The sequence below is a fragment of the Nycticebus coucang genome, chromosome 13 (genome assembly GCF_027406575.1).
Source record: "Nycticebus coucang isolate mNycCou1 chromosome 13, mNycCou1.pri, whole genome shotgun sequence".
NCBI classification, from domain to species: domain Eukaryota; kingdom Metazoa; phylum Chordata; class Mammalia; order Primates; family Lorisidae; genus Nycticebus; species Nycticebus coucang.
In genome coordinates this window covers 34,990,757-35,003,883 of record NC_069792.1, presented here as the reverse complement: position 1 = coordinate 35,003,883, position 13,127 = coordinate 34,990,757, and the positions used below count along the sequence as shown (strand labels likewise).

The 13,127-nt window shown below is 36.9% G+C and overlaps 1 protein-coding gene across 1 annotated transcript in view; it reads right to left on the bottom strand.

Annotated features, from left to right (window-relative positions):
• Window positions 1-437: 437 nt before the first annotated feature.
• Window positions 438-13,127, bottom strand: part of CHMP4C (charged multivesicular body protein 4C) — a 45,773-nt gene continuing 33,083 nt past the window's right edge. The window contains exon 7 of the transcript XR_008373905.1: window positions 438-1,647. The gene's annotated coding sequence lies outside the window, so the exon portion shown is untranslated. The remainder of the gene's footprint in view (window positions 1,648-13,127) is intronic.

The following is a 13,127-nucleotide window of genomic DNA, read 5'->3' as shown; positions in this document are numbered from 1 at the left end:
CTATTGTTTTATAAGCACTGAAAGTGAAAATGAGACTTCCCATGCAAATTCATCAAACAAATAAGGATAGTTTTTAAGGACACAATGAAATAGGGAAATTAAAGTGGATCTCTTCCCAGCAAGCATCAAATTCCTTTAAACTTTGTCTTGGAAACATTTTTTCTTTGGCTCATCCTCACCTTTCAAATATGTCAAAGGACTAACATTGATTCTGTGTGCTCTCAAGACATAAAAAGCTGATATAGAAGGCCCTTCCTAAACTTATTTTCAAGGTAGAAAATGGCCATTGTGACTAAACTCACAGCGTGCCTTTGTCACTGGTGGGTCCTTACTTAATTATATAGGGAGTTATAAACTTAAAAATGTTTGACAGTAAACATTTTTTAAGTAACTTTATTCCACTTTTTTTGTTGTTAGCTTCTGCTGAAGTAGTAGATTCAAACCCTAGAACATTTATGCCTCAGGATCTTGCCAAGTCTTCTGTTCCACGGCCTTCATCTTATAGATGAAATCACAAAACACAAAGGTCACATGAACACAGGGAGTGAATGATAGAGCATTATGAAAAACAAGGTTCTTTGGCTCCCAGCCTAATACTACTTTATTTCATACAAATGTTTCCTGCATTTGGTTAAATCTGTAAAGATTTCAGGGATGACAGGTCATAACCATTATCTGTGAATTATACTTTTACCAGAGCCAGTGGAGGGAAAGTTCTCAATCTTGTCCTTGAGTCCAGGTTTCAGTTCTACCTCTCAGGTTCAGGCTGATGAAAGAGATTGCTAAAGAAGGGCTGTGAGGTGCATTTTAATGCCATCAGCCAAGGCTTAACAACCTCCATCCATCCTGAGGTAAGTGCAGGCATCATACCCACCTCCCTGCAGTGAGAACTGCTACCCATCCAATGTCTTTCATGCACTCACTGGCCCCACAACATCTGAATGAAGACTCACCCTGATCCCACTGGAATAAACTCTATCTCCTTAAGTGTTATGACTGTGCCACAGACCCTGAAAAAGGAGGGGTAAAACTGGGAGTTAAAAGATGAATCTGCAGAATAAAATATCTATTTAGCATGAAAACACCATCAGACATAGGAAGAATATAAGGAAAGACAAAATCTTACATCCTCTTTTGAAGAAATTATACCCCTCAAAAAAGGTCTCTATCCTCTCAACTCTCCACTGCTGGCCCCAGAATCCACATTCATTTCCAGTACAGGTTCCTAAAGAAGGATCGTGGCTCTTGCTTTTCAGGGTTAGCAGCTGCAAATGAGCTGAATGCTTTTCATTTTCTTTGAGCTAGAACTTGGGAGGGAGTTGACTGAGCCAATCCATTTGCTGCCCCATGGGCGGGTTGTAGCCTCAGGTAAATGACAAGGAACTAACAGGTACAGGGATGCACACCACGGGTGGATCAGGACATCTATTACCAAATCAGTCTTGACTTAGGAGCCGTTTCCACTTGCCAAACCAACAAGAAGAAGAACTTTTCCCTCGTTTATCAATCTGCAGAGATTTCTTCCAAATTCAGCGCAGGATAGATCTCCAGCATTCAGAAGAGAAATACAGTAGTCCAAGTAACATTATGAGTTTAACGTGGATATAACGGGTTCTAGAGAAGGTTTTTGCCTCCTTTTCACAGGATCTATAAGTGAGAAGTTAAATAAGCACAGATAGTCAGTGGGTGGTTTAGAACTTGTAGAATGTTAGTTTTAAACCCTCCTTCAGTGTAACTGTCTTTAGTGCAAGAGTCTCTCATACCACCATTACATCATTACACATATTTGTTTATATAACTCTCTTTACTCCACTGCAGTAAGGGAAAAGACCTTATCTTTTTATCATCTCATGACTAGAGCCTAATATGATGCCTGAGAGGCAGTAGGAGTTTAATAAATAATAAATAAATAAATAAATAAATCGCATAATCCTGCTTTGCAGTTACTGTACAGTTGCTTGGATGCTTTACCTATTAGCAAGAAATAAGCCTTATATCTTTTCTTTCATATTTACATAAAGTCATAATACTGAGCATAATCTTACTCTCATAAAATGACCACAACTCTACACTACAAGTGTCTATTTAAGCCTCCCTGTTTATGGTAGACAGAATAATGGTCCCCCCAAAGATGTCAACATCATAATCTCCTGAACCGGTAAATACTTTATGCCACCTTACATGGTAAACGGGACTTTGCAGTTGAGATGAAATTAAGGACTTGCAAAGGGGGAGTTGATGCTGCATTAAACGGATGGGCCTCATTTAATGTTACAGGTCCTTAAAAGCAGGGAACATTTTCTGGCTGTGGTGGTGGAGTGATGACCATGGAGAAGGTTAGAGATCTCCACCTTTGAAGATGGAGGGAGGAGTTCATTACCCAAGAGATGCGTTGTCCTCTAGACGCTGGAAATAGATCCTCTCCTAGGAAATGCAACCCTACCCCCTTGATTTTAGCCCTGTGGGACCTGTGTTAGACTTCTGACCCACAGAAATATAAGGGAATACATTTTTGTCGTTTTAAGCCACTATGGCAGTGATAATTGGTTATAGCAGCGAAAGAAAACCAGTGCACAGCCAGCCCACACCTGACCACGCCCTGTTACATTATTTATATTTATATTTATCTAAGAGGACTCCATGAGGGGTAAATGCAATGCCTGGAGTCTCAGAAGTAAAGGGAGAGCTTTCTCTGGATTAAGGGGAACGTGAGCACCACTGTCACTGCCACAGCCCAGTGGTCAGTCGGCAGGGGTGAGGTGAACCCCCACCCCAGGGGCTGTCAGAGAATTTACTCCCATATGAGGGGCCACCAAGATTGTCTTGGCTTAGGAATTCCTTGAGAAGTAGTAGCAGACTTCCCATCTGACCCAAGCCACCTGCAGTGGAGAAGACAGGGCTAACCCCCAAGTGTCCCTGTTAACGCTGTCCCTGTCGTCAGCAGCTTTGCCTTACAGATCTGAAATGCATGGGAGACAGAAACAGGCAAACGCAACGTTTCCAGACTGCGTACTCCCAGACTCCATTAAACCATATGGCCTGCCTCGTTGCCTCATTTAGAAACAGTCGTTTTCAATTCTAAAGTTTCAATTAATAAGATCCAAACTGTTATCAATTCCCCACAGCGGAGAAGCCGCCCGCAGATTTTCGCTGGCGCGGGGTCTTAGCATTTACCATGAGGTCAGAGCGCCGCCTAGTGGGGCCGAGGCGCGCCGGCACTTGACAGCATTCTCTGCAGAGGAGGGAAAACTACCGCGGGGAAGTGTTAATGGAAAGAAAGGCAGCAGATTGAAAATCCCAAGGCCCGGGGGATGGGCTGTTCTATGGGGTTTGCTTGACCTAAATGGAACACGTCCCAATGAGATTTGTCTTAAGTGACTACCTCATCTATGAAAGTGTATGAGCTGCATGAACGTATTCATCCCATCTGGGTTTCAAATAGACTAAATAGGAGAGTATTTCCCTTACTGTAGAATATTTGTGGTAATTTTTTCCGTTTACCTTCATGAGGCATGGACACTATGAAAACATAAGTAATTCACTCTTGACTTAGTTACATTTATATATGAAATGCTGAAAGTTGTTATCGGTTATTTTTGAACTTTAATAAACTCTCAGTTTTTTCCCTTCTGCTATTTTACCTGTTTTTCACTAGGATGACAGCTATACAACGTTGAAATATATCTGTTTCTAACAGGCCTTAATAACTGTACCATAGCTACTCCCTAGATTAGCCTCTTCATTTTATCACATTCTCTTTCTTTCTTTATAAACACCCTCCTTCTTCTTTAGTTCCTTTTTCTTTACTTCCGTTAGTTTTCTGAAAAATGTCATATTTAACAACTTTTTGTTACCTTAATTTTAAAAAATAAAATTCCTCCTTTAGAGAAAGAGTTTGATATTCTCAGACAAGAGGCTTTGTTCAAGGATTTTTTTTTTTTTTTTTGAGACAGAGTCTCACTCTGTCTCCCGGGGTAGAGTGCTGTGTTATCATAGCTCACAGCAACCTCAAACTCTTGGGCTCAAGCGATTCTCTTGCCTCAACCTCCCAAGTAGGTGGGACTATAGGCGCCCGCCACAATGTCTGGCTATTTTTTGTTGTTGTTGTTGTTGCAATTTTTGGCCGGGGCCAGGTTTGAACCGGCCACCTCCAATATATGGGGCTGGCGCCCTACTCCTTGAGCCAGAGGCGCAACGCTATCCAGCTATTTTTTAGAGACAGGGTCTGGCTCTTACTCAGGGTGGTCTAGAACATGCGAGCTCAGGAAATCCACCTGTCTTGGCCTTCCAGAGTGCTGGGATTACAGGCATGAACCACCATGCCTGACCAGTTCAAAGAATTTTTATTTATTATTTTTTTACATATACATGTGTTTATTTAGTTTCCACTTTTTGCCTTCACAAAATTAAAAAGGCTTAAAATTTCATAACAATAACAATGTTTAAGATAAGGACTAGAAACAAAAACCTCATAAAGAATGAACAAAGATAAATACATTCAGAAAAGAACTCAGACAATTGCTGCAACAAAATATTGAGCAATAATAATAATAATGCAAAAAAAGTAACAGTCACATTGTCAAATAAGAGTATGTCTATCCCCAGTGGCACCTGTGGCTCAACAAGTAGGGTGCCGGCCTCATATGCCAGAGGTGGTGGGTTCAAACCCAGCCCTGGATAAAAACTGCACAACAATAACAACAAGAGTATGTCTATTATAAAATGCTTTGACTCTGAGGTTCAGTATGGAGTCATCAGTTATCTTCTTCTTATTATTTTTTTCCAAAGTCTCAAAAAATAGACAACTAATATTTGTAAATAAAAATAAAAGATAATTTTAAAAAACAGATCATGCCAAATCTTGTAGACAATAGAAAAAGAAGAAATACTTCAAAATCATTCTACTTCATCTGGATATACCTGATACTAAAATTGGAAAAAATATACTATTATAAAGGAGAAATTACAAACATATTTTACTTGTAAATGAGGATGCAATATCTTAAAAAACATATTAACAAGTTGAATTCAAAATTAATGTTTAAGTAATGTACTTTGGTCAAAATTAAATCCAATTTATGTGAGAATTAGTCACTATTTTCTTTTCTTTTCTTCTTTTCCTCAAATCTCAAAACTGCAGATGCTGGCACAGATGTGGAGAGAAAGGAACACTTTTACACAGCTGGTGGGACTGCAAACTAACACAACCTTTTTGGAAGGAAGTATGGAGAAACCTTAAAGAACTCAACCTAGACCTCCTGTTTGGTCCCGCAATCCCATTACTGGGCATCTATCCAGAAGGAAAAAAAAACCCTTTTATTATAAAGACTCTTGTACTAGACTGTTTATTGCAGCTCAATTTACCATTGCTAAAATGTGGAAACAGCCTAAATGCCCTTCAACCCAGGAATGGATTAACAAGCTGTGGTATATGTATACCATGGACTACTACTCAGCCATTAAAAAAATGGAGACTGCAGCCTTTGTACTAACCTGGATGGAAGTGGAACACATCATTCTTAGTGAAGCATCACAGGAGCATGCTTAGTGAAGCATGAATCCTATGTACTCAACTTTGATATGAGGACAATTAATGACACAGTGGGGCGTAGGGTAAGGGGAGAGCAGACAGAGAAGGAGGGAGCCGTTCAAAGAATTTTAAAGATAGAAAACTGTCACTTAACTAGCTGAAAATAGAACATTTTCCCATATTTTTAAAAAACATCATAGAAACTGTTGGCAGAAACATTTCTGGATTTCTCTTTACACAACTCCTCTTCCTTAGTTGCAATTTCTCCTAACTGGATGTTAGCCATTCTTTTTCCACTCCATCCTCTTTTCTCTGCAAAAGTAATTTGCTGAACTCCAGTCCTGTAGTAATCAACTGCCCCTAAACACTTCAACTCTGATGTTTCAAACTAAACTGATATTCTTGCTCCCACCTCGGTCTGTTCTTCCTCCTAACAACCTTCATCTTGCAGAGAATGGCACCACCATCCTCCAAGCCACCCAAACCAAAAATTGAGGGATATCTATAACTCCTCCCTCCCCTTCAACCTTTCCCAAATCCCACTGCCACTCTCTCCATTTACCTTTTAAGGTCTTTTGCTGTGACTACAGTCTCTCTGTGGTTCTCCGTGTATTCAGTTTACCCCTTTCCAATCTATTCTCTATTTTTGTCATAAATTGAACATTATAAAATTCAAATTGATCACTCCTTCATTGGCTCCCCATACCTTCATCATAAATCCAAACTCCTACACAAGGGCAGTCAAGACCTTCATCACTGACTCCTACCACCTCTCCAGCCTCAACTTCCCCATTCACCATGGTACTCCAATGTTTAGGCATCCTAGCACCAGCATCGGCTTTAACACCTCCCTGCCCATCACTTCCTAGGTCCGTCAGTACTCAGCTCCGGCAGCATGTCATCCAGGAGGTCAGGCAAAGGCATCCCAGCAGCAAAGGGACACCTACCACATTGCATTGCATTGTCTTTCCCTGTGTCTGCCCCCTTTTCAACTAGACTTGTTGAAGACAGAAATTATTGTTCAGTTCTAGGGAAAACCTGATGCCCTACACATTGATTGTTACAATTGTTGGACAAGTTGTGAGCAATGTGATGGAATCACTTCCACTCAGATATCTTTTCAGAGCATCCCATGTGGGCAGCTAAGAGACTTTCTTCATGACTCAACTTCTCCTATCCAATTCCCTTTCCTTCCCCTTCTTTAATAAGTGTTGATGCTGAAAGCACTCTTTAGTAAACTTCCTGCACTCTACTCACCATCTCAGCGTGCTCCCCAGGTAACCCTCTAACAGTCACCCAGCTAGTAAATGATGGAGCCAGATGGCCTAAATCAGCAGCTGTGCTCTTGGCCTACTGGACTACAACACCTCCTATGACAAATAGGCCTTGCGCCGTAGAAGGGTATAGGTGAAGTTTACTAAGTGTTGAGTATAAGGGTTTGAATACAATAATTAAGAAAATGTCATGAAGGCTATGTTAACCAGTTCAGTGAAAATTTTTCAGACTGTATATGGAACCAGCACATTGTACCTCATGATTGCATTACTGTACACAGCTATGATTTAATAAAAAACAAACAAACACACACACACACACACACACAAAATGGGGCTTGCTTATCTTTGTAGCCCTGGTATAAAAAATATCTTTGTAGGTACTCAACAACTTTTTGCCAATTCACTGTTCATCTATTTTTTTTTTTTTTGCAGTTTTTGGCTGGGGCTGGGCTTGAATCCGCCACCCCCAGTATGTGGGGCTGGCGCCCTACTCCTTGATCCACAGGTGCCACCCCCTGTTCATCTATTTTTTGGTTTATTTGGTTGATGCCATTTGTTTACAATTTTTTTCCTCAAGAACCTCACAATCTAGCCCAATGCCCATTAAGGGGCAGGCAAATTTTAAACTGAAGTTTATGGTTTTAAGATCAAGGCAATAAATGCCTAAGTTTAATTGCTTAAACAGTAAATGAACATAATCTAAGTTTAAACTTTGTTTTACATATCAATACTTTCAGAAACCCTCAATTTTAGCAGTGATATTTTCTCTTCTTAAAAACAAGCCTGATCCATATTTTATTTATATTATCTTACTAAATACCATTAAAGCCACTCAAAAGCAAAACATTTTAAGAAAAGAAGAGAGAAGGAACTCAGGAGTAAATGATGACCATGGTCTCTTAGTGGGGGGGTCTGTGTCATGAGTTCAGCTCCCTTGGACTTTAAAATCTGCAGTGGCGTCATCAAGCATGGTTGCAGTCTAAACCCTGTGGAGTTGACAGAGAGCTCTAGATCCTGCTCCTGAACAAATCTCTTCAGGAAATAAATTAGAGGAAAAAATCGTTTAAATTCCTTTAAGCTTTAGCTTTAAAATATAACCTTGAACTTTTCAATCTTGATTAGGAACTAAGCTACAGAAGACCCAACTTTTGAAATAGGTTCCGAAGGCAGCATTCTTTACCATTGTTTGAACTGTTATTGACATAATCTTTTTGGTTGGTTTTGCCTTTTGTCTTTGCAACATTGAGGAGTGTTCTTTTAAAAACTCCATCAGAATAATTAATTAATTTAAATTTTAAAAGTCCTCTCAGAGGAGGGAGAAGGGAAAGGGGAGAAGGGAGTGCTTTTGGTGGGATCTCACCTAATGTGCACAATGTGAGGACGTTCAGCACTCCCCCTGGGTGAAGAGCTCAACTACAACTTGAACTTTACCTTAGAAATGAAAACAATGTAATCTAAACGTTTGTACCCTCATAATAATCTGAAATGTTTTTTAAAAGTCCTGTCAATCTGGCCCAGTTCCAGCAGTTTATTATACAGTTTTAAGCCTATATAATTTTAGATTGTTTAAGTTAAAACAAACTTTCAAGAGAACTGCAAGTAAAGATGATAGAGTTCACACTATAAGGTACTCATTCTTTTCACATTTCTCTTCCAGCCATAGTGGCCTGACTGGATCTCTGTTGTCCTCTACAGTCAAGGAAAGGTAAGAAAAGATCCCTCCTTAGATTCTATTGCTCTGGAACCATTATTTCCTTCAGGACTTTATACCTATGTAATTTGTGAGGAAAATACTTGTACCAATAAAGATGTAATCAAGAGATTAAGAATAAAAGTATTGGACTGAAGGAGACTTGAATTCAAGTACTTAATCTTAATTTAGCAAATTTTTTGACTCAGGAAGTTGCATAATCTCTTTGAGCTATTTTCAACTATACTCTTAATGGTTAATAATATTAATTAATTAATTAACATCTACTATATTAGTACCTACTTCATGGCCATGTTTTTTAAACTGAAGAAAATATTGAATAAAAACTCTTTGCACTCATCTGGCTTATAGATAGTACATGGCAGATGGTGATAGTTCTTTAAAGTACCTCTGTTGCACTGAGTATAGACAAGTGCAGGAAAAATGCATTTATTAAGCATTGAATTTTCAGGTAGTACATATTGCACCATTGTTACATATATATTCCTATTTAATTCTCATAACAGTACAGTGATATTGACAATAATTCCTACTGTATCATTAAACAATTGAAGCCTTGGAGAGATTAAAAAATTTTTCCAAGGTGACCAGAGCAGTATCTGATGTCTTGTTTAAATCCATAACACCTATCATCAAGTAGTATTTGGTGAATAGATACATGAATAAATAAATGAATTAAGAAATTCATAAAACAAATATAAGCCTTATTTCTCACATAGTGCTGACTTTGTATGTCAATTTCAAGACAACAAGAATCTTACTGAAATTTCAGAAAATATGTATATGTTTATTAGGGATTCATAAAAAGTTTAAAAAATGTTATATGCTACTTTGTACATCTTTTGTTTTATGTAATATATTTTGATTCCAGGTATTTAAAGGAGTCTCTGTTCACTTATTAACTGACCACCAATGTGACAGAGACTTCTGGGGCACACACAACAAAGAATATAAATGTTACTAAATTAGTTCAGAAAAGTTACTGAACAAAAAGGCAACCACAACAAACACTAAGGGATGGGTCAAAAAATTCAAATATATAACATTCAAAACATATTGTTTTCAACAAAACATTGTAACACACAAAAAGAAACAAAAAAAGTACAGCGCATACATACCAAAAAAGCCAACAACAGAACCAGCTCCAGAGGAAGACCAGATGTTAGACTTATTAAACAAAGATTTAAAATCAGTAATTTCAAATATATTTAAAGTTATAGCAAACAAGTTCTAAAGAACTAAAGAAAAGCATAAGAACGTGTCAATAAAGAGAACTAAATTTAAATTCTAAAAAGGAACTAAATAGTCTGAAGTTGGACACTATCTAACTGAAATGAAAAATTCACAGAGGGATTTCACAGTAGATTTGAGCAGGCAGAGAAAGAATCAGTGAGCTTGAAGATAGACAATTAGATTATCTAATGTAAGAAGCAGGGGAAAAAATGAATAAAAACTGAACAGAGCGTAAGAGATCTATGGGACAAGTATACCAACATATATGTAGTGAGAACCCTCAAAAGAGGAAAGGAACAGAAAGAATATTTGAAGAAATGATGACCAAAAACTTTCCAAATGTGATGAAAGACATGAATATAAATACCTAAGGAGCTAAACTAATTTCAAGTAGGATGAACTCAAAGAGACTCACACTTAGACACATTATAATCAAACTGTCAGAAACTAATGACAAAGAGAATTGGGAAAACAACAAGAGAGAGAAGACTCATCATGCATAAGACATCCTCAGTAAAATTATTATAACTGATTTTTTATCAGAACACCAGAAGGCAGTGAAATAAAATATTCAAAGCATTGGTAAAACAAACAAACAAAAATGCATCAACCAATAACTCTATATCCAGCAAAACTATTCTTTAAATTTGAAGGAAAAATTAAGACATTTCAAGATAAACTAAATCTAAAGGAGTTTATTGGTAGTAGACCTGCCATACAAGAAATTCTGAAGGGAATACTTCAAGCTGAAATAAACAGATACTAGACAGTAATTAGAAGCCACACAAAGTAATAAAGAACACCAGTAAAAGTAACATAAAACATAGTATTAATGTACTTTTCGTGAGCCTAAGATATAGTTCAATTATTAATGTATTTTTGTTGGTAACGCCTCTTTTTTTTCAATTTTATGTAAAAGACAAGTGCATGTTGCAATGATTACAAATCTTTGAAGATAGACACACAAGGTATTAAAATACTTTATACACCATAAAGTGGGAGAAGGATAGAGTTTTATAGGATTAAATAAATTAAGTTTGTATTAATCCAAACTATGTTGTTGTAAATTAAGGTGTTAATTGTAATCTCCAAGGAAATCCTTATGAAAATAGTAAAATCTAAATGAAATGGTACTTTTTCCTATAGAATACATTTCCTGTGTATGGGCCATATTTTCTTAGTTCCTTTGTGTTTCTTAGATTTTTTTTGAAAACAGGATATTTTGAATATTATACATGTGAATATTGTAACCAATTTCTTAATGTGTATTTTTGCTTCTTCTTGTACTTAGTGACTTTTCTAAACTAATTTTGTGTACTATTGAAATTAAGTTTGTATTAATCCAAACTATACTCTGTATTCTTCATGTGTTCTCCCCTGGAAGTCCCTGTTTCATATGTACGTATTCAGCTAAATTAAAAGAAACTAAATTAAAAGGGAATTAAAGTGGTACCAGGACATATTTAACACAAATGGAAAAAACTGAGACATAAAACATTGTCTTGGTCTGTCCCTGTTGCTGTAACAAAATACCACAAACTGGGCAATTTACAAACAATAGAAATTTATTTCTCATGGTTTTGGAGGCTGAGAAGTATAAGTTCATGGTGTCAGCTAATTTGGTGTCCTGCGAGGTCACCTTCTCATAGTGTCCCTACATGGCAGAAAAAGAGAATGTTGTATCTTCATAATAACTGAAGAACCAAGGTGGGAATGGGACAGATACTGGTCCTCATGTGGCAGAAGAGTTTGGAAGGGCCAGGAAGTTCTTTGAAGCCACTTTTATGGAAGTATTAATCTCATTCATAAGAGAGATGAACTACTTCCCAAAGGTTTGATGTTTTAATCCCACCAGAATGAGAATTAAGTTTAACCATCAATTTTTGAAGAACAAAGATTCAGACCACAAACTTACAGAAAACAAAAAGCAAAATAGCAGATACAATAATTGTATTAAGTGTAAGTGGATTATGCTCTCCAACTAAAAGGTAGAGATTAGGGAATAGATAAAAAAGCATGATCTGTTACATGATGTGTACGAAAGACTTTAGATTCAAGCACAGATGTAGGTTGAAAGTAAAAAATATGTATGTATATGGGAAAAGATTCCATGAAAACTGTAACCAAAAGAGAACTGGAGTGGTTGTCCTAATAAGAGACAAAATAGACTTTAAAACAAAGATATTTATATTGAAGACATAGCAGGAAAACTAGAGGAAATCAAGTTCTAGTTGATTAGAGCTGAGATAGAGTTCACAGCTATGATGATAAAGGTCATGTTTTATTAAACTTTAACCCTCATACTAGCTCATAACTCCTGGTATAACAGAAATTTAATAAATATTGATTGCCTGAGTGAATAAATTTACCTATGAATTCTAAATAATTACCACAGAAGTGGTGTCTATAGAAAGTATAGATGGGAGATATAGCAAATATGTAAATTATGGAAAATGTGGGAAAGATTTTCACTTATGAGGCAAATGGAAGAAAAACAAGAGCCAGTGTAGGGAACTATAAGAAAGTGACTGAGGGGATGGAGCAGCATATTTTCAAAAGAGTGCAGGACATACACTTACTCATATAGAATGAAATCGGTGTCTAAGCATATATAGGTTATATACATATATATGTGTGAATAAAATCAATATAATCAACTACATACATGTCACCCTTTCAGTGCTGCAGAGAAGTGTAAACTGGAGTTCTTATCTGGCTCCTGGAAGGAAACAATTTTCCTGATATCATCAATAAATCATGTATATATAACATTCATAGCCTGTGAGTACTAGAAATGTTCAGGAGAATCATTCATAGCCAGAAGCACTGCCTACTTATTCAGTGTTTGTACATGTTGCCCTCTTTGTACTCCCCTAATGTAGACTAAGTCTTTTTCTTCTGAAAAATAGCTCAAAATGTCTTGTAAACAGTACAATAAAACCTCTGGTAAGCCAAGAAACAAATGATGCCAAGTGAATTTGAAGTTAGAGGAGGATTTGAAGTATTTTCAGAAACACTTTCTCCAGTGGAAACATTAATGTCTGTCAAATTAAGGAGATAGGAGAAAGGAAATCGAGAAATAAAATAGAAATTGACTAACATTTCATGAATTTATTCCCTAGGGCTGTAATGGAATGATACCAAGATATCCTTATTAGTCCTAGCTTCTTCGCATTTTTCCTTTAGGTTTTATATTTTCTTTCTTATTCCTAGGCTTGCTAACTTTAATACAATTTACAGTTTGTTTTGGTAAGACACATAGCACTGTGGTTCATTAACAATTGACTACTCCAATTTCTACTAAGTCAGTGAGCCCTCAAATTCTATGTCTGCCAAGAGTGAGAAAATACCATAGTTCAAATTTAATTATTCTCAG